This window comes from Eucalyptus grandis, chromosome 7 (genome assembly GCF_016545825.1).
Source record: "Eucalyptus grandis isolate ANBG69807.140 chromosome 7, ASM1654582v1, whole genome shotgun sequence".
NCBI classification, from domain to species: domain Eukaryota; kingdom Viridiplantae; phylum Streptophyta; class Magnoliopsida; order Myrtales; family Myrtaceae; genus Eucalyptus; species Eucalyptus grandis.
This window is the reverse complement of record NC_052618.1, coordinates 49,559,785-49,582,898: the sequence shown is the minus strand read 5'-3', so window position 1 is coordinate 49,582,898 and position 23,114 is coordinate 49,559,785. Positions and strand designations below refer to the sequence as shown.

At 36.9% G+C, this 23,114-nt stretch overlaps 1 long non-coding RNA gene across 1 annotated transcript; it reads right to left on the bottom strand.

Annotated features, from left to right (window-relative positions):
- Positions 1-18,177: 18,177 nt before the first annotated feature.
- On the bottom strand, positions 18,178-19,924 carry LOC108960778. Its single transcript, XR_001988785.2, has 2 exons — positions 19,384-19,924; positions 18,178-18,383 (listed from the first exon to the last, which is right to left on the bottom strand). It is a non-coding gene; the product is annotated as an uncharacterized LOC108960778 (long non-coding RNA).
- Positions 19,925-23,114: the final 3,190 nt, after the last annotated feature.

Here is a 23,114-nt window from a genome sequence, read left to right as displayed (position 1 = left end):
CAGATAGTGCGCCATTTCGTCCATTAAGGAATTATTGTAATGCTTGTAGTGTTATTCCTATTTCCACGTCTTCCCCGCTTTCACTTTTTAGAGAAAAAACTAGAAAGAGAAATATCAAACACACTAATTATTTTTATTAATTGTTGCATATGACTTAGGCTCCGTTCGTTTCGTGGAAAATAATTTTTAGGAACAGTTTTCCGAATTTTTCGGCGTTCGTTTCACAGAAATTGAATTCCTTAGAGAAAATGTTTTCTATGAAAAGAAAAAAGTCTTCTAAATTAGGGAAAAATATTTCCACTTTTGAAAAGTAGAAAACATTTTCCTCACTTGATCTCTCTTATCTCACACCTCTACAAATCTTCATCTCCTCCTCTCCTTCTTCTTCTTCTTTTCTTTTTTATTCAAATTATTTTTAATTTTTTTTTTTAATTCGAATTATTTTTAATTTCTTTTTTCTTTTCTATTTCTTTTATTTTTCCTTTTTCTTTTCTTTGTTTCCCATCTTCCTCTTTCTTGGCTAGTCACCGGCCGTTGCTAGGCGAACCTCGAGCTCGTCAATCTCAAGCTCACCTTCTGCACTCTTGCTTATCCTTTTCTTTATTTACTCTACCTTGCAATTGTACATTTCTCAAGTAAAGTGATTTACGTGATTTACGTGCTTTACTTCTTTTTTCTTTTGTTTATTAGAACACAAAAAACACAGGAGGATAATAGGCCACTCAACTGGAAAGATTCTCATTAGGGTTGTACATGCTTTGTTTATTCTCTTTTGCTTCTTTTTAAAATCCATACGAACATTTTTTAAAGTAGATGATGTTTGATGACAATGAGGGAACAAAGATATGAAGCAAGTTTGCCCAGATTTAAAGGCAAGTTCATATTTGATGGATTTATAGGTCGATAAGTAATGCATGCCTAAATGGTGAAGTCTTAGAAAATATTTTCCTTACCGAATATCAGAAAATATTTTCCGAAACATTTTCAAGTTTTAGCTGAATACTAGAAAATATTGTCATTTTCCTGGAAAATGACTTTTGGGAAAACATTTTCCAGAAACGACCTATTTTCCACGAAATGAATGGACCCTTATTGTCCAATCAAAGTCTGCCATGTGGTTCAGTATATAACTATTAAATATATAATATAGCATTGCCCAGTTCTTAATTATTAATGATGGAACTTATTCCGTCAATTAAACAAAGTGGTTTTACTCCATCATGTCCTATGGACTTCAATACGTAGTGGTGGACTTGCTTAGTCTATTAATGCCCCGTCAATTACGTGAAGATTAAGAAGTCCACGGAGACGAAGACTTGTCATTCCATCAAATGCGTAATCAATGAATCCACTCTCAAATTATACCCAGTCGCCACGCTATTTTAGTGGCTATGTAATAGTATTTCATAGTTCATGCTCATGTCCCTAGTTTCAATTTAAAGATAAATCGTTCACAATCATGAGATTTTAGATGCCACTTACATAATAGCTTAATCAGGAATAGTTTTTGTAATTAGTGGATACATGACTCATGACTAATCAATGCATCGATCCGCTACTAAAGAGATATATCAGATTATATGCAAGTCCATTTGATCGAAAGAGAGATTATGATGTATAGAATGAGACTAGTGGGGTATTTAGTCTGTGTTTCATGAGTTAGAGAAAAGAGACCTAGGAGATATTGATCTGATTAAAGTGAAAAAAAAAATTTGATGTCTTATGAGTTAAATGTTGATTAATCGAGTTTATGGATTTTAATGTCTTTAGTATTTGTATATTGTATATCCTATTCTATATGTAAATCAGATCGCTTCTGTTAATATGCATTTGTCACGTTTGATATCGAATATCAAGTATATGTACCGACTATGGATCAATATTTGTGAACTATAAGAACTCAATAAGGGTGAGCATGGATCAAGAGGGCTAGTTTTCAATGTTTTTTGGCAAGCCGATTCAAGCCTAGCCTTATTTTTCGTTTTAATGGATTAGTTATTATATTTTGAGCCTAAAAAATTACTCTATTTTTTTATATCAACTTTATTGAGGCACTTTAAGTATAAATAATGTACTTTCTACTATTTATTTTTATATTTTTATTTATTATATATTTTTATATTTTTTAAGTAATTGTTTGATTCAGTTTATGATGAAGAAGTTAAAGGACTGAAATGGTCCAGACCGGTCCAATAAAAATATTGGTGACCTTGAAATCACGGCTCAGACCTATTTGGGCTTGAAAATTGACATTGGCCAATCTAGGCAAAATCAAGATTAATCTTTGTAACTCACCCATAAAACTAGGTGCCATGAGCAACAAAGTATTATGCATGAGACCACCCGTGGCGGTGGCACCGTTGGTTTGGGCCTAGGTTCCTTTAACGAGATGTACGAAGTTCGAATCCCACGGTGCCCTCAAGCGTCTTACCCGGAGTCTGTGGTGGTGGGTCTTGCAGCGCTCCCCCAGGCTTTACTCCGCTGCGAAGCGGCACACGGGGGTTTCCTGGGACACAAAAAAAAAAAAAAAGTATTATGCATGAGAGCCACATTTTGAACCTTGTAAGGGTAAAGTGCTATATGTTGGGAATCACATCTTGAACTTATGAGAGCCATCTCCGAAATCTTTCATGTGCGACCACTTGGGTATATCAGCGGGATCGACCGTGCAGTATGCATCATAGAATTTCATCCATGTGATGTACTATCATAGCATTTTCTATCCCTGGAAGAGATGGTCAATCACTTACTTAATTGGTGATTTGCGTATGTAACATTGAGATGATTGCTTGCTGGAATTAAAATATTGTAAAATTTTGACATCTAGTGATATGTCAACATCAATCAAGATATTATGCAATTGTGATAAAAGGAATTTATCTGTGTGATTTGGCATACGAAGGATTGATTTCGTGGTTGCACCATGTAAATATAATGTTTAAACGAACATTTGGAAAGTACTAAATAAATTACGTAAATGCCGAAAAAATAAAATTGTATTCATAAACTGAATAATGAGTAACTATTTTATGTGGTTTATTTGACTCTCAGGAAGTGGCGGAACAAGAGCCATGCGTGAAAATGTATCAGTCCATCATATGTTTGATTCCTATAGAATGGCCAACCAAGACTCTACTATGTGTGGATGAAGTCTGGAGGGCACTCTAATTTATTTCACGGTAAGTGAATTTTCTTAATTCTACTTAGGATTGATCCCCAATACATGTACATATGTGTAATACGGTTGTTTTCACACGATTGCCCAAGAAAACACTAAGTTTGAATGTTAAAATTAGTATAACAAACATAGAGGTTGGAGAAAATTACCAAAGAAGTCTTAAACTTACTATAATTGTGTTAATTCAGTTCTATTTTTTTTTTTTACCAATTCAGTATATTTATGTTAGTTCAGTCCATCTAGTCAACTTTGACCCATTGGTACTAATGTAGCATTTTTTAAATAATACTTTTATAATTTTTTGAATTTATTTTATAATTTAATTTATTTTATTTTTTCTTTTCTTTAATTTTTTATCCCTTCTCTCAAGGCCAGCGAGGGTGTCCAACCCTCGCCGACAAGGGGGTGGGAGCATGGCCCTTCGCCTAGATCTAGCGTGGGCCGTGACACCCTTGCTTGATCTGGGTGAGTAAGGTAACAAGAGCCACGATACTCTTGCCCAGCGTTGGCAAGGGCATCCTGCCCCTAAGGAAAGGGGAAAAAAATTAAAGAAAATATATATATATATATATATATTAGAAAATTATTAAAATATTATTTAAAAAATGTCACATCGTGTCGGCCTATCAAAATTGGCCAGATGGATTGAACTAGCACAAATTACATAAGGTTTACGATACATTTCAGTATAGCAATTTAAAAACAATTTGAATAAGCTTCAACAATTGTCAGACAAAGGTCAATAATGCTTAAAGAGACTTTTTCGTAATTTGAGTATAAAAGATGTTGCAATAGAAAACTGAATTTCCATTCCCCATTATCATTTTCCCACTGACAAATTTCATTCAAACGCTAATTCCAACACTTAATTGATGACTCGGCCCCTGCTAGATAGTGCGCATTATTGCAATGCTTGTAGTGTTAGGTCCCGTTTGGTTCGACTTTCCCAAGAGACTTTAGGCCCCCAAAGTCCATTAAGGAAATTTTTTTGTGTTTGAGAAGTGTTTTTGAATGCTCATTTGCCAAATGTGAGCATTCCCAATGCTGAAAGCTGAATGCTGGGGAGGAGGTTCTTTGGGCATTGGGCATTTTGGAAATGCAACTGCGTTACTGTCCATTGTCTCTTCCCCGCCCATCTTCTTCCCTATTCATCTTCTTCCTCACCCATCGGGCTTCTTCGGCAGCTGCCACCGCTACCTAAGGGTCATGCATCCCCGGTGACCACCGCCTAGGGGTGGCACGACCCGCGACCCAGGCGGCGTCAGAGTCCTATTCCATGTCTTCTCCGCTTTCACTTTTTTGAGAAAAAACTAGAAAGAGAAATATCAAACACACTAATTATTTTTCTTAATTGTTGCATATGACTTATTGTCCAATCAAAGTCTGCCATGTGGTTTGGTATATAAATATTAAATATACAGTGTAGCATTGTCCAGTTCTTAATTATTAATGATGGAACTTATTCCGTCAATTAAACAAAGTGGTTTTACTCCATCATGTCCTATTGACTTCAATACGCAGTGGTGGACTTGCTTAGTCTATTAATGCCCCATCAATTACATGAAGATTAAGAAGTCCACGGAGACGAAGACTCGTCATTCCGTCAAATGCGTAATCAATGAATCCACTCTCAAATTATACCCAGTCGCCACGCTATTTTAGTGGCTATGTAATAGTATTTCATAGTTCATGCTCTTGTCCCCAATTTTAATTTAAAGATAAGTCGTTCACAATCATGAGATTTTGGACTCCACTTACATATTAGCTTAGTCAGCAATAGTTTTTGTAAGGGATAAGTACACTAATGGTGCCATAAGTTGTGTACGGCGCTCACTTTGGTACCAAAAGTTTCCGTCGGATCACTTAAGTGCCAAAAAATTTGAAAAACGATCACTTTGGTGCCAACGCCGATCTGATCGGCCGGAAATCCGACGTGGCCTTTTTTAATTAATTTCTTATGTTGATGTGGCTCGCCGGAGTTTCCTTCGATCACTTAGGCCTTCAAATGATGTCGTTTTAGCGTCCTAACACCAAAACAACGTCGTTTGGTGTCTCCCCCAATTCAAACCCTAAATCTCGACGACCCCCGTGCTTGACAGCTGTGGCTCCAACCCCAACCCCAACCCCGACCCCGACGATGGCCACTCGGCGGCCGCAACCTTGACCCCGACCCCAACCCCGACGACGGCCAAGTTGAAGGCCGCGATCTAGCCGGTGCTTGGGGAGGCCGCCGACGAGTGCGCCGCTATTGATGTCTCCCTCTCCATCTCCGATCTCCCCGACGAGTGCCTGGCTTGTGTCTTCCAGTACCAAGGCTTTGGCGACTAGGGCTGGTGCTCCCTTGTGTGCCGTTGAGGGCGTCCAAACAGCACCAAGCAATGGTGGCTGAGCGAGCGGCGGCGGCCCAGCGACGGCGGAGACCGAGCGACGACGGCCAAGCGAGCTAGGTCGGAAAAATCCCCAAATGAGTTAAACGACATCGTTTTTGTGAGGCCATCCATGTAAGACGGCAAAACGACGTCATTTTCTTAAGGAGGACCGAAAACGACTTCGTTTGAAGGCTTTGGCGATTTTTTTTTTATTTATAAAAAAAAGCCACGTAATCATTTTGGTCGGAATCTTTCGCCGGTGGCCGGAATCTTTCGCCGGTGGCACCAAAGTGAGCATTTTTCCTCCGATTTGGCACTTAAGTGATCCAACGGAAACTTTTGGCACCAAAGTGAGCGCCGTACACAACTTATGGCACAATTAGTGTACTTATCCCGTTTTTGTAATTAGTTGATACATGACTCGTGACTAATCAATGCATCAATCCACTGCTAAAGAGATATCATATTATATACAAGTCCATTTGGTCGAAAGAGAGATTTTGATGTATAGAATGAGACTAGTGGGTATTCAGTCTGTGTTTCTTGAGTTAGAGAAAAGAGAACTAGAAGATATTGATCCGATTAAAGTGAAAAAAATTGATATCTAACAAGTGAAACATTGATTAATCGAGTTTATGGATTTTAATGTCTTTAGTATTTGTAAATCGTATATCATATTCTATATGTAAATCAGATCGCTTGTGTTAATATGCATTTGTCACCTTTGATAACAAATATCAAGTATATGCACCGACTATGGATCGATATTTGTGAACTATAAGAACTCAATAAGGGTGAGTATGGATCAAGAGGGCTAGTTTTCAATGTTTTTTGGCATGCGGATTCAAGCCTAGCCTGATTTTTCTTTTTAATGGATTGGTTATTATATTTTGAGCCTAAAAAATTACTCTATTTTTTTTTATATCGACTTTATTGAAGCACTTCAAGTATTTTTTTTGGTCGGTCCTACTCTAATCCTACTCTAACACTCACTCTCAGACTTTTTGCCCTTGCCTCCTTGCAGGGCGTGGGAGTTGAAACCCACTCCTGAAATGAAATCGTCCCCACCCCAATTCCCCTGAGAAGGTAATTGTTTGACTTAGTCTATGACGAAGAAGTTAAGAACTTAAATGGTCCAAACCGGTCCAATAAAAATATTGGTGACCTTGAAATCACGGCTCAGACCTATTTGGGCTTGAAAATTGACATTGGCCAATGGCAAAAACAAGATTAATCTTTGTAACTCACCCATAAAACTAGGTGCCATACGCAACAAAGTGTTATGCATGAGAGCCACCTTTTGAACCTCGTAAGGGTAAAGTGCTATATTGTGGGAACCACGTCTTGAACTTATGAGGGCCATCTCCGGAATCTTTCATGTGAGACCACTTGGGTATATCAGCAGGATCGACCGTGCGGTATGCATCATAGAATTTCATCCATGTGGTGTACTATCATTAGCATTTTCTATCGCTAGAAGAGATGGTCAATAACTTAATTGGTGATTTGCGTCTGTAACATTGAGATGATTGCTTGCTGGAATTAAAATATTGTGAAATTTTGACATCTAGTGATATGTCAACATCAATCAAGATATTATGCAATTGTGATAAAAGGAATTTATCTATGTGATTTGGCATAAGAAGGATTGATTTCGTGGTTGCACCATGTAAATATAATGTTTAGCGAACATTTGGAAAGTACTACATAAATTACATAAATGCCGAAAAAATAAAACTGTATTCATAAACTGAATAATGAGTAACTATTTTATATGGTTTATTTGACTCTTAGGAAGTGGCGGAACAAGAGCCATGCGTGAAAATGTATCAGTCCATCATACGTTTGATTCCTATAGAATGGCCAACCAAGACTCTACTATGTGTGGATGAAGTCTGGAGGGAACTCTAATTTATTTTACGGAAGTCTAATTTATTTGACGGTGTTTAGGTGGTCATCCATGAGATAGAGGTGCCGTCCGGATTTGAAATTGGACCACTAGTAAGTGAATTTTCTTAATTCTACTTAGGATTGATCCCCAATACATGTACATATGTGTAATACGGTTGTTTTCACACGTTTGCTCAAGAAAACACTAAGTTTGAATGTTAAAATTAGTATAACAAACATGGAGGTTGGGGAAAATTACTAAAGAAGTTCTAAACCTTTTGTAATTGTGTCAATTAAGTTTTAATTTTTTTTTTTGCCAATTCAGTACATTTATGTTAGTTCAGTCTATCTGGTCAACTTTGACCCATCGATATTGATGTAGCATTTTTTAAATAATATTTTTACAATTTTTTGAATTTATTTATAATTTTTTGTTTTGTTTTCTTTGATTTTTTTCCTCTTCCCTCAAGGCTAGTGAGGACGTCCAACCCTTGCTGACAAGGAGGTGGGAGCATGGCCCTTCGCCTAGATCTGGGGTGGGCTGTGACGTCCTTGCTTGATCTGGGCGAGTGAGGTAACAAGAGCCGCAATACCCTTGCCCAGCGCTGGCAAGGGCATCCCGCCCCTAAGGGAAGGGGAAAAAATAAAAGAAAATACATATAAATTAAAAATTATCAAAATATTATTTAAAAAATGTCACATCAATGTCGGCTGGTCAAAATTGATAAAATGGATTGAACTGATACAAATTACATAAGGTTTACGATACGTTTTGGTATAGCAATTTAAAAACAATTTGAAATAAGCTTCAACAATTGTCAGACAAACGTCAATAATGCTTAAAGGGACTTTCACATTCCCCATCATCATTTTCCCACTGACAAATTTTATTCAAACGCTAATTCCAACACTTAATTGATGACTACGCCCCCTGCCAGATAGTGCGCCATTTCGTCCATTACGGAATTATAGAAATGCTTGTAGTGTTATTCCTATTTCCACGTCTTCGAGAAAAAACTAGAAAGAGAAATATAAAACACACTAATTATTTTTATTAATTGTTGCATATGACTTATTGCCCAATCAAAGTCTGTCGTGTAGTTCGGTATATAAATATTAAATATATAATATAATATTGTCCAGTTCATAATTATTAATGATGGAACTTATTCTGTCAATTAAACAAAGTGGCTGTACTCCATCATGTCCTATTGACTTCAATACGCGGTGGTGGACTTGCTTAGTCTATTAATGCCCCGTCAATTAAGTGAGGATTAAGAAGTCCACGGAGACGAAGACTCGTCATTCTGTCAAATGCGTAATCAATGAATCCACTCTCAAATTATACCTAGTCGCCACGCTATTTCAATGGCTATGTAATAGTATTTCATAGTTCATGCTCTTATCCCCAGTTTTAGTTTAAAGATAAGTCGTTCACAATCATGAGATTTTGGACGCCACTTACATATTAGCTTAGTCAAGAGTAGTTTTTGATGACTCGTGACTAATCAATTCATCAATCCACTGCTAAAGAGATATATCAGATTATATACAAGTCTATTTGGTTGAAAGAGAGATTTTGATGTATAGAATGAGACTAGTGGGGTATTCAGTCTGTGTTTCTTGAGTTAGAGAAAAGAGAACTAGAAGATATTGATCCGATTAAAGTGGAAAAAAAAATTTGATGTCTAACAAGTGAAATGTTGATTGATCGAGTTTATGGATTTTAATGTCTTTAGTATTTGTAAATCATATATCATATTCTATATGTTAATCGGATCACTTGTGTTAATATGCATTTGTCAAGTGTGATATCGAATGTCCAGTATATGCAGTGACTATGGATTGATATTTATGAACCGTAAGAACTCAATAAGGGTGAGCATGGGTCGAAAGACCCAGTATTCAATGTCTTTGGGCCCAAGCTGAATCAGGCCGAGCCTGATTTTTCTTTTTAGTAGATTAGTTGTTATATTTTGGGCCTAAAAAATTACTCTGTTTTTTTTATATGGACTTTATTAAAGCGCTTTAAATATAAATAATGTTCTTTCTACTATTTATTTTATTATTTTTATGTATTACATATTTTTATATTTTTTTAGTAATTGTTCGAGTCAATCTAGGCCAAAGAAGTTGAGGTCTAAAATGGGCCAGACTAGCCCAATAAAAATATTGGGGACCTCGAAATCACGGCTCACACCTATTTGGGCCTAAAAATTGAGTCGTCCAATCTAGGCGGAATCAAGCTCAGTCTTTGTAACTCATCCATAAAACTAAGTGCCATGCGCAACAAAGTGTTATGCATGAGAACCACCTTTTGAACCTCGTAAGGATAAAGTGCTACATGGTGATGAATACTTCACAAGATGTGGCGTTGAATATGCATGCCTTCAGCCCTTTGGCTGATAGTTGTTACCCCAGGAAAGGTTAGCGGCAATAGAGTACGTCATGGTGCAGCATGCCTTTAGAAAGTAGAGCTAAGTAGCTAAAGACACGGATCTGTAAATGTTCTTATTTATTCTACTATCATATCCTGTAAAACAATCAGTTTTCACTGTCCTCCAGAAACTCCGTTTTCATATTCTAGTTCATCCCTTGTCACTTTTGGCACTGCTCACATCCATTAATTCATTTGTCCTGTGGGATCATCTTAAATTCATCATTCCACACATTTAACGCTTTCTCATGACGCTGAATCTTATGATGGTGCTCCAGTTCATGGGGAATTAATTATGCAAGTTTTCTCAACATGGTCAAGTTAGATGTCCATAGCTATTCAGATTCAAGCTTTTTTCTCCTTCAAATTTCCCATCATTTTCAGTAATTCATCTAATCTACTTCCGTCGATTACAGGATGACTAGATTTTGGTAGAGAACACTCTGCAAGATAGTGAAAGAGTCCAAGTATAAGAAAGTAAAACATATATCCATTCCGTAGAACCAACACTTGGGCATTACGATCCTCACGTATTTAAGGAATTGCAGATGGAAGATATTGTTCTGTGTGAAGGCATTCAAAAGGGCCTCAAATCTCCAGCCTGTTGGAGGGGAAACTATGCGCCGACGGTTGGAAATGCCATGTACCATTTCCATGGTCTGCTCTATCGCAAGCTAAAAGGGTGTGTCACAGATATCTTGTACAGCGAGGGTGAAAAATCTAGTCCTTGCTTTTTTAACTTTTCATTTCCAGAATATGAGATATTAACCTCCTCCGAGCTTATTGAATCTATCATGTTTGGTTAACAAAACCCTCCAGGCTTTAGCAGAAGTAACTCTCAAAAGCATGGCCTAACTATTTTCCTTTATGTTGCAACAAATGTAATTCTAATGTGTCTATAAATTGGTTTAGCTTTGCTTAGGGGATAAAAAGATGCTTTAGCCAGCGGTCTCATCTGGTCCCAAAATGGAAGAAACCCAAAGGTGGGGGCCTCAGAGATGAAAACAGTGAAATGCCTTTTGAAATTAAAGAACCTTAACGTTGTCGTGTAAAGTTCATGAGAAAGCCAAATGCGACTATGGCTTGGCTGAAATCAGACTTATTTGATATTATTTGAGAACAACCCGTCTTCTCCTATGAAAATCACGATAAGTCGAGTCTTTTAGTCAACAGGCCTTTGTCAAACTGCAAGCACGTAACGACCTTCATTTCACCACATTCAACTTCACTGGAACAGAGAAGAAACAAATTCTGTATTAAAAAGTTCCCCCTAAGTCATGTCCAATTCTCACGAAATGTGAATAGAAACTTTCACCGGAAGCCATGCAAATGCATCGGAAAAATCTCAAAAGGGTAGTGAACTATCGTGTCAGAACTACGTGATAAACCATGTACGTCAGGAGTGTGCTGTCAACGTATCATGTTGTCCTGTAAACTAGACACACACTGTCCCAGCTTATTCAAGATTCACTCAGTAGCCCTGCAGGACGAAAAGGAAAATTAGCGGCAAGGCAACTGAAAATCTTGAAAACTTGGCTCGCACAGAAAAGCAGCAAAGAACTCTTACTTCGGTGACTTTGGAGTCTTCGTCCTCTTCGACGACAGAATATTCTTGCAAACGGAGTTCTGGGGACGTGTATTAGCTTTCCAACAAGACCCAGAGGCCAACTGTTTTCAAACCGTGAAGGAAAGACCGTTAGTGAAGAGCTGACGCCCAATTTAATAAAAAGCAAGTGGTTACTGGTGTTAATGCTCTTTTCATAATGTATCAACAGAATTTCAAATAAAATAAAACGGAAATAAGAATTAGAAGGTTATGAGAAACTCTCTAGAAGTCACCATGAATATCACGAGAGATATACAAGCTACATACCTGCTAAAAGCAATAAAAATGGATATGATCCACTGCTTCCAATTAAGTATCACTATTGAAGTAAACTTCCTGAGAAATTCTATGATAGTGACCTGAAGAGAAGGAAAAATAGAGGATCATGATAAAATTTTACGGTATTACCTAACTCAATCAAGAAAAAAGCTGGACGGTTCTCACCTGAAGTATTAGAGTTAGACCTATCATCGCCATGAAGAGATGCTTCTTCGTGATTCCCTTGAACACATTAAACTCATTTGGTTCTAAGGCATTAAGTTCATTGAAAATCTGAAGATTGAACACCCACAAGCTTGTCAAATCATGGGTTCAAAGAAGAAAATGAAAGAACTCTGACTCTACTTAGCAACGGCAAGATGAAAAAGGCAAGCCTAGATTACGATGAAAATGTATTTTCAATGTGCTCCTCAAGCTGATGCCTAGACTATATGAATCAAAATTAGTGTAAACACTTGCATTAACCATTTTAAATAAGGGCACTGTAGATGCAATCAAGGTATCAACTATTTAAATTGTCATGACCTCCCTTTCAGAGTCTCTTACGCACGGGCACATGCAGAGGCTAATAGCTCGCTAAGTATTAGGCTTAGTACAGGCTCTCCCAAGCTTACCGATTCATGACTTATAATTTGAGTTTTTAACTTACAAATCAATTTTAAATATGAGTCGCCACTAATCAATTTATGATTGGTAGATTAGAAACCCAAGTAAAATATTATATTATATTCCTTGGACGAGTTTTTGAGCAAAAGAATGCATTTAGTAACTGCATAAAATTTATATTTTCGAAATAAAAAATAATAGAAATGCTTTTGATATGACCCTACAAATTTTTGTATTCAATTTTTTTATTTAATTGTAAAAATGTCAATGAAGACTTAACAATTCATGTTTGGATAAAACTGAACTCTTTTAAAGATTTAATTGACCCAGATATTCTAAGATGGCCTTAAAATATCCAATATAATAGTTAGTCAAAGATGGATGATTGAAAATGATAGCAAATTGTCTCACTAGTTTAAAATGCACAATATGAGGAGGTTGACAATAAATCTTTGGGCATTACAATAAACAAGTATGTAGACTTTTTGAGCTTTTTTGGCTCTACAAAGAAGAGCAAATGTTACCCAATGGAATGGACAATGACAAAATAACTAACAATGGAGGCAATCCTAAAGTCGGTTTGCCTATTTGTATAAGCTCATCAAACCTTCAAGTAAATGACATAAAAAATCCATGAAGCACAAATTTATTTGACTGCTATGAACACAAGACAAATGGTAATGCAATAGACTTGTTTAGAGCCCGATAATTTTCTATTAAAACAGAATTGCATATGATCTTAAAGGATGTCTCCAATGGAATCTTATGGGAAGAAGACATCTTGTCTCAGTGGCACCAAGCTATCGCAACCTAGCATTATCTCCGAAAGAAAACAACATTCAAAAATTCATATGATAAAGCATTAAGAGCTTATTCAATTTTAAATCGAATTTCCATTAAAAAAATTCACATTTTTTATGCTAGAATAATTCTGAACTAGAATTAAGACAAAAATCTAGTAAAAACTACTCAAAATCTAATTTCTAAATTTTTCTCTAAATTTCTGATTTTTTATTTTTTATTTTTTTTCCTGAAAAATGGGGACTCGGATTGGGTTAGGAGACCGGTCTAGATGTAGGTCTCACTTGGACCTTGTTTCAATTGTGTAAAGACAAGCATCTGGTTACATTGAGCTTGTTTCTCTAAAATGATCTTTCTCCTTTTTTTTCCTAGGAATAACAATATAGATTTTTTTTTACTCATTATTTTTGTTCTAAATTTGTTTTTTGGCCATTGATCTATTATGAGGATTTAGAAAATTAATTCAATGATACAAATAGATTTTTGTTCTTTTTCTCTTCCGAGAAACAAAAGAACAAAAAAACAAAGAAATAGAAATGTTACCAAATGAATGCTAAGGGCGCATTTAGCAATTTGCCAAATAGTGTTTGATTTTATTCTTTTGTTCCTAGAAATATATTTGGAACGGAAATTTATATGGTAATTTTTGTTTTGTTTTTGGGAATAGATTTAAAATAGAATCAATGAGTTAAAAAATTGCTCTTTTGCTCCAGGGAACAATTCCATAATCAAGCCAACCCAAATTTATTTTTTCTCTTTTCTCTTCTTCTTTTCTTCTTGTTCTTCTTCCACCACCGCCGCCATCCACCACCGCCAATTGCCGACCACTAGTTGGGCGAGGTTTAGCAAGCTTGCCAGAGGGTCGCCCAGCCATTAGCAAGGCCGAGGTTTGCTAGTGGCCAGGTGGGCCTCCCCCAACCATCTGTGAACTAGCTAAGGCTCACCTAGCCATTGGCAAGCTTTGGCCTTGCCAGCGAGCCTTGCACAACCCTACCACGGCCACCAGCAAGCCTCACCTGACCAAGTGAGGCTTGATCAAGCCATGGCTACCGAGGGTCAACTGACGAGGTGTGGCCTTGCCAGGACCAGTGACGCTCCGATGAGGTTGCCGACCCTCATCTGGCCGGTCGCCGGTCATCCTGAGGCCGGCATTGGGCCAAAGCTTGAAGAAGAAGAAAGAATGAAAAAAGAAAAGACAAAAGAGAAAAAGTAATAACATCATTAAAAAAATAAAAGAAAATAGTTTGGATTAGAAATTTTGAGAATGGTACCAAATGCAATTTTATTTCAAGAGTAAAAATTTCAGATAGTTACCAAACGTTTTAAAATGCTTAGAAATTGTTATCAAAAACAGAATCAGAAAGAATAATTTTTTCTAATAATTTTTTATTAAAAATTATTCGCGGGAATAGAATGGTTATCAAGCACACTTTAAATGACTGCTTAATTTATAGCTTTCTGATAGAAGATCCTATCCTCTCTCGCCTCGCATATCTTCTGGGAACGCATTTCATTGTAACAAGAACTCTCTTCTTTTTTTTTGGGTAATGAATTCCCTGAGTTAGAAGATTCGGATAAGCGTTATTATCTGCACTCCACATAGGTTCTCTGGATGTAGGTACTGAGGCTTAGATCATTTCTCTAATGTAAAATAGTTCAACTTTTGGAAAAGTTTTGGGCAATTTACCTAAAGAAATTGAACACATTGACAGGATAACACTTTCGTCTGTGGCTGTCATAGAATAGCTAGTTCACAGCAAGAAAGCAGTGGACTGAAGCTAGCTTAGGCGTTCTCTTGTGTCTCTCTTGCGTGTGAGAAATACATAATTAAGTCATTTGAGATTTTTAGGGTTACTGTGGCTTTGGACCAAAACGCTCCTAGAAAAGGCACGAAATGTGTACGTGACGAACACAAGGATTATTTTCCTCTTTGACGAACACAAGGATTATTGGGCCAATATTTTCAACGATGATGAGTTCAAGGGGTTATTCAAAGTAATTAAGCTCTGGAGATATTTCGGAATAAAGTCAAATTTGGAACGACTTCTAGAAACGGATATCATTACAGGGATTATTGCCCTCTTTGTTCACCTCGATCTTCTCCACCCCTTGTGAAGCTCCTGGAGAAGTGGGGGATCGTCCTCTTCAATCTTTTATCAATATGCAAGTGGAAGCGGCTAAGGCCACTCACCCTTGCCTCAAATCTAAGCAAGGGCCACCCCTCGCATGGATCTGAACGACAGCAAAATATATAGACACACACATGTGAGGAATTCAGTTGCATATAAAATTGAGGAATCTGATCGAACATTTTGCAATAATTTAGGGACTCGATTCCTTTATCCCAAAGAGAGGAAAAAAAAAAGGAAGCTTTTGATTGGCCATTATAGTCTCCCGGGGAGTCTTAAAAATTTCCACAACTTGTTAAAAAGTCTTGGCGCCTTTGGCGCTGTCCACTTGCTAATACAGAACATGAGGTGGTTAATAGACCATTATATTTGATTTTAACGTGAGCTGGCCAACTTTGTTTCTTCCTTGAAGCCAAACCAGAAAAACTCTCTTATTCTTTTGTGAAAGATTCGACATGACCATAATTGTGTGCCCCTTAGCATCGAGGGGTTTTTCTTGCTATCTTAAAAAATAAATTTACCAAGAAAAAGTGTTGAATTTTATGACTTCATCTGTTCTAGTTAAGGATAATGCCATGTAATAGATGTCTAATGTCTTATTTTCCTTCCAACTATCGCCATAGATGTCCTCTGCGAACGTATTCCATACACTAAAGTCAACAGTTGCTGCCTATAAGGCTCTTGTTACAATGAAATGTGTTCACAGAAGACATGTAAGGCGAGAGAGGATAGCATCTTCTATCAGAAATCTGAAAATAAATTAAGCAGTCATTTTGGTACTTGGTTCACCCGTACCCTAAGAGTTTATGCTTTTAATTGGAATTTTCGATCTAGCACTATATCGACGTCCAGCTCGCATTTTGGCGCACCTCCATAATTGGCCAGAAACGTAAACATAGCCTGTTTTGGGAGAAAATGGTGTTTTAAAGGTTTAGGCTCATTTCATAATTAGAAGGTGTCATGTTATATTAGCATTTTAATTGTCTTCTACCATCATATAATTGAGAAGTACACTCTCATGGTATAGAGCCTTTAAAATTGATTTTTGCTTGAATAAACTGTTTGTGCTAATGATTAATCTATTATTAATTTGACATTTCTCATTTGTGAATCATTTAGGATAAGATGGATTGATTTCATTGTTTCACGACATAGATGTAATATTTAGCAAGCATTTGGAAAGTACTTCAAATTTATGTAAGTTACGTAATGCCCAATAAATAAGCAAATTTACGAATTGAATACTAGTTAACACTTTTATTTGGTTTCTTTGATTCCTAGAAACTGGCCAATCAAGAGCCATGTATGAAAATGCATTAGTCCCTTATATATTGGTTTTAAAGTCTAAGGTGGACACTTGGATAGTTAATTGGATGTGAGAAGGATATGTTTGTAAAATTCTAAACACAAGTAAACATGTCGAACATGTAATGATGAAAAAAAAAATTGTCTTTCAAAGATTGATGAATCAAACCAATTAAATATTAAAATAGATTAATTCTAAAATTTATCTAACATATTAAAATAAAATTAAGAATAAATTAAAACTAAAAATCCTAATTTTTTTTTGAAACTAAATGCTGTAAATCAATAAGATAAATATGTTAGAGCATCCAATTTCATCATAACCACTAGATATGAATTTTAGACTGTTATGCTTATAAGAAACAATATCAAACATATGAGAGTGGAATTTCCTAGTCTATCTACTATCATATCTCTAGGTATAGCAAACCCACTAAGTTTATTAATCCAATATATCTCTATGGGAGTTTAAATAAATATAAGTGTATTAAAATCTATGAATATTCCCAGTTTACAATGAGTCTTCTATCACATAAAGCTACACAAATAACGTGGTATATTTCTATCCGCATTTAATTTATGATTATATATTATACGAAGCTATTACATATTATCACTTTTCAGTCTTAAACATGCATATTGGATCATTCAGGTGGTGACTAGTTACTTAAAAGCATTAATCATAATAATAAATAACTCATATGATGAAATCACTTGCAAAACATAAAAGTCATAAAATTCATATCATGGTTAGGCTACATCAGCCTTACCAAAAGAAAAGTAGGACATAATAGAAGAAGAAATGAAAATACAATTTAAACCCAGCATATTGAATTAAAAAAAAATTATGTCATCATTTTTATCTTCTCTTCAAAATACTTGAACTCCATAACAATGAAAAACAATTTTTAAATAAAAACACAGTTGTCCCCTTAGGCTCTCAATCTTATCCTATTTATAGGATACATCCAAGACCCTTATCTTCAGGTAATTGCTTATTCTTCGCATAAAATTAGGGAGTAAAGGAGAAGATCTTTTATTTAATATCCATCTTCCAATGCTTCTAGATAAAATTATGAAACAAAATCAAGGAATCCTTGATTTTTGCCATTCTTTTCTTTTTCTTCTCCAGATCTTATTATTCAACATAAGCAAGGAAAATTTGAATAAATAGAAGGAAATCAAAATATTTTCTCATGGATATTGCATTATTTGTTACCTAAAATAGGAAAATAACTCTATCTTTATGGAGTTATCAAGATATTAGAAGTGTCAAAAGTTTTTATGACATTCACATTAATACCATTTTTTTTTTGTATCACTTAAATGTCACTTTTTTAGAAAAACAATCACGTAAGTGCTAACTCCAATCTGGGTTACTGGAAATCCCACGTGATCATATTTAATTAATTTCTTAGTCCTACGAGTGTCACGCCCCGAACCTCGAGCGCGCGCACATCCCACTACAGTCGATCAAAAATGCGACATCCCAGGATATGTCGCCGACCCATTTAATTTATTACGCATGCGGAAGCGAAACAAATCCCCTGACAATAAACTACGGGATAGAAAAGCAGGAAGCAAAACCACAACATAACACTTAAACATAATTCAATAGAATTACAAACAGGGGTTTACGGCCAATAGTCTACAAAAGACTGGCTCTTAAAAAGAGGTTATCCTACGACCTACAAGTCGTACACGATCTCCAATCTTTATGACTTCACATCTCCAACTCCTCAAGGCCAACCAAAGCTATCCGGCCGCTCCGTCCACCAGGGACCTGAAATGGTTATTCAATAACCACTGAGACAACGTCTCAGCAAGTTCAACCCCATAAACCCCTATTAGAAAGAAAATACGCCCCGGGTGGCCTAGCCACATCACACAGAAGACTTACCTCGCCTCAGCCTTTATCTGCAGGTTAGCACAATTTATATAAATCAACCACGTGCAATTATGATAACCAAACAACCATGGCTCAATCACATTATCAAAACAATTCAACCACTTGGATCGTCTCAGCGATCAATCGACTCGGCCGATTACATGTCATTCTAGCAAATCAATCATTGCTCTCAATCACGGCCCACTAGGCCAACATTAGAATCAGTGGCATCATGGCCCCACTGGGCGCGACCTTTAACAGGTGGCAATTCACGGCCCCACTGGGCGCGACCTTTAACAGGTGGCAATTCACGACCCCACTGGGCGCGACCTTTATCAGGTGGCATATAACGGCTCCATCGGGCGCGACCTCTAGTAGGTGGCATATAACGGCCCCATCGGGCGCGACCTCTAGTAGGTGGCATATCACGGCCAATCGCCCATCAATTTCCACAATTAGAATTTCATAAATAACCCCTATAAATCACAATCACACTCAATTCATCACAACCAATCATCAATTTCAAATTCTAAATGCACAGCAACGATCGGCACGAAATTCTGAGAATTTAGGGTCCCGACCAAAATTTTCGGAATTTAATAAATAATTAAATTTATTCCGAAAATAATTAAATAATAATATTTTAATAATTTCGAATAATAATATATTATTAAATTATTTAATGATTTCGGGATATTTAAATAAATCAAAAGTAAATTCCTTTATGTCACATCAAGGCTTAACTTTAAATTAAACACAATTTAAGTTAATCAAGCACATTAATATAATCTACACTTAAATAAATTAAACTAACCACCTAATAACACTTAACATAAACTAAACACACCTAAAGCATCATTAACCCTCTAAGCGAGGTTTAGTGAGTTAAACTCACTGGATTAGCGAGCCGAGCGGACCAAAATGACGAGCACGACGCGAGGATTGACTTTCCTCAAAGCGGGCCGAGCATCCGGGCTTGGGAAGGCGGCCAAAACGAGCCAAACATGGGCTGCCATACCCATTTTCTGGGTTGCTGATCGGGGCCGAGAGGGAGCAGATCCGGCGCCGGTTCGGGCAGCCAAAGGCGGCGGAGGCAAGGTGAAGCTCCGGCGGGCTAAGGCGGGGGCGCACGGCGGCTCACGGTGGCTGATCTGTGACCTAAGCTGGTCGGACAGCCTCCCAAACGTGAAGACAAGCGAGGACGACGACGAACGAGGGAAGAGCAGCGGCGTGAGCGGGTGAAGGAGAACCGGCGACGAGCTAGCTTCGGCGGCTTCGGCGGTTCCGGCGACGGGCGACGAGCGGCGAAGGAGGCGGACGGCGAGGGGCTGCCTCGGCTTCTTCCTTTGCAATTTTTTCTGGTCTTTCGCACAAAGAAGATGGAGGAGAAGCCAACGGAAGGGAGAGAGGAAGGAGAGAGAAGGAGGAGAGAGAGAGATGGGACCATTTTTCTTTTCTTTTTCTTTTTCTTTAATCCCACCAAATGGCCCACCATGACCTAGGATGACATCACACTCCACTATCTCCCACAACCTCTTCCAATGGGTTCACTTGCAACTTCCGCCGGGTCCAAATCTTGTACATCCAATTTCTTCAATTCTCATCGATTCTCTTCCAATTGAGTCCAATTGAAGTCCATAAAATTAATCCAATGTCACCACACTTTAATTCACATCTTCACTTGTCTATAAAACCAACTTAACTCTTAATAGCAATACCAAAGGCGGGCCTACTAATTTCTCGGGTCAAATTAACCATTTTCTGATTTAATTGCTGAAAAACTCGGCTTACATGAAAAATCTTCCAAAGATGATTCAATGATCTTGAAATGATTTGTGACACACTCAGACTTCCAATTTCTGAATTCGATCTCAATTTCACGGTTAATTTCACTTTGGCACAATACCAGCGCGGTCCAACCTACCGGGTAGCCTTTAGAAATTTTCATGCATTGGACCGGTGGTTGATCATCTCAAACCACAATGTACATCTTTGAAACATTGGTGACTTTCGGTTGTCGAGGAAATCTCAAGGTTTCAAATACGAACATAGGGTACCCAATCGACAGAAAAGTCGGTCCAGTGCCGATCAACAAGAATTGTGCGATTTGGTGGAATCACCCACACCTGATCACATGCCTCTGTCGAGTCGACCTATCTCCGATCTCTAATCAATTTTAATTGTGCCGTAATGACCCTTGCAGATTAACTCGGTCGAAAGATCACTTCCTGGTCAAATTCTCGAGTCTGATACATTAGAAACTCTTAACAGCTTCACCCGATAGACTAGTTTCCACATGAGTGGCCGACTCAAGGAAAAGAACTATATGCGTGCCAACAAAATGCCCGTCTCAATTTATTGAAAATAGAATCGGAAAAATCGGGATGTCACAACGAGGCTCGCCGGTGTGTTTGGTCAGCATATAACCCCTAAAAGATATCGTCTAAAAGTTGTAAATAATGATCGTTTGAGTGCCAAATTTGGTTTAATATGATTAGTTTAATGCCAATCGTTGTTAAAAAATAATCACTTCAGTGCTAAGCACGTCATGTGGAAATGGCGCATGGATTGAATTTTTTAAATAATATGTTAATTCATATACAATTTTTAATTATAAAAGCCATTTATTATTTTTGGCTGAATTTCTAGTAGTTGGCACTTAAGTGATCATTCTCTCCAAATTCGCACTTAATGATCCAGTGAAAACTTTTGATACTAAAGTGAGCGTCATACACCACTTTTGATACTCCTAGTGTTCTTTTGGAGAGAACGATACTAGAAGTGCCAAAAATTATGTATGGTGCTCACTTTAATATATCAAAAGTTTTCTTAAAAAAAAAAAAAAACTATCACTTTAATGCTAAATCTAATCCAGGTTGCTAGGCATATTTTATTGATTTCTCAGCCCTACGTGACTCGTCAGCATGCCTAGTCAACATATAACTCATAAACGACATTGTCTAAAAGTTGTACATGGTGATCGTTTGAGTGCCAAATTATTTTAAATGATCACGTCAGTGTTAGTCGTTATTAAAATGTAATCACTTTAGTGTCAAGAATGCCACATGGAAATGCCACATGGACTGAATTTTTTAAATAATATGCCAATTCATATAAAATTTTAATTATAAAAGCCACTTATTATGTTTTGCCTTTGACACTTAATTGATCATATTGGCGAAAATTTTTGAAGCTAAAGTAAGCGCCATACACAACGTTGGTACTTCTAGTGCTCTTTTGCTGGAGAATGGGCTAGGCCAAGCACACCTGGCCCATGATTGCCAAATGGCATCGTAATATCCTCACTTTGATTCTCTGTCTCTCTCTCTCTCTATATCCTCTCTCTCTATGTCCTCTTGTCCAAATGGCATCGTAATATCCTCACTTCTTTCATTTTAAAATTATTATTTTGTGTCTGTTTCTTTTTTTCCTATTCATGTTCAATCTTGAGTGGATGTAGCAAGTTCAAGGAAAATATGTCACGATGAGCATTGTTTGAGATTTTTTGTGGCTTTTTTTATTTAAAAATATGTTGTAAGGAGTGTTCATTTCGCTAAAAATAGTTGTTGCGAATATTATTTTCTCAAAATGGTCGCTCCTTTATATTAAAATGCATTGATGAAAATATTTTCGTTCTACACAAATGTTTGGAATAACATATTACTTTTTTATGATAGCAACATTTCCTAACACGAAATAAAGAAAAAGAGTTCTTGGGGAGAACATGTAATTGTATCCCTTCATTATGTCCATTGCACATGTATACAATCATATTTATAATACGAAAGGAAATCAAGGAAAGAATAAATGTGATTAGATTCTCCTATTTTTATTCTTTGAATATCTGTGACTGAATCAATTGGAATCGAAGTAAAGAATAAAATCAAATCCCCCAAGAATTGACCGCAAGAATGGAATCCTCATAGTCTCGATCTCTGTTAGTGAAGCTAATTTGGAGCTGATTTGCTTGCAGAGCTAGGGGGAAGCTTTTGCACAACTTGATACTGACGGGTCACTCCAGTCGATTAGTATTTCATTGCTCCAGTGAATCCTAGTAAAGGGACTGGACCAACACCTCCACATAAGAGTCTTACCACACAAACTTGAAACCACTTAGTATGCCATAGGAAACCTTTGGAAGTTGGTTTTTTCATGAAAGCTAGCCACCTGGAATAATGGTAATCCGATGCATGTTTTTGCTTGTCGTCAAATCTCATAATAGGGTGATTAGAGTTACTAACATTATGGGGACAAGGACCCCTGGAGTGCCAAAAGTTGGCACAAAGGGACACTTAAGTGCCAAAAGTTACGAAATGTACACTTAAGTGTCAAAATCGGAGCAAAATGGATCACTTGAGTGCCAATCCGGCCAAAATGCCGACGTGGCATTTTTCCGGCGAACCGAACCCAAAACGACGCCGTTTTGCACGCTCACATGGCCAAATAATGCAAAAACGACGTCGTTTTTGCCTCATGTGATAAAAAAATAATATAAAAATTAAATAAATTAAATTTAAAAATAGATTTAGTTAAAATATTAAAAAATAATAACTTTAATAGTTAAAATATTAAAAGAAATAATAAATTTAAAATTACATTTAGTTAAAATACTAAAAAAAAATTTAA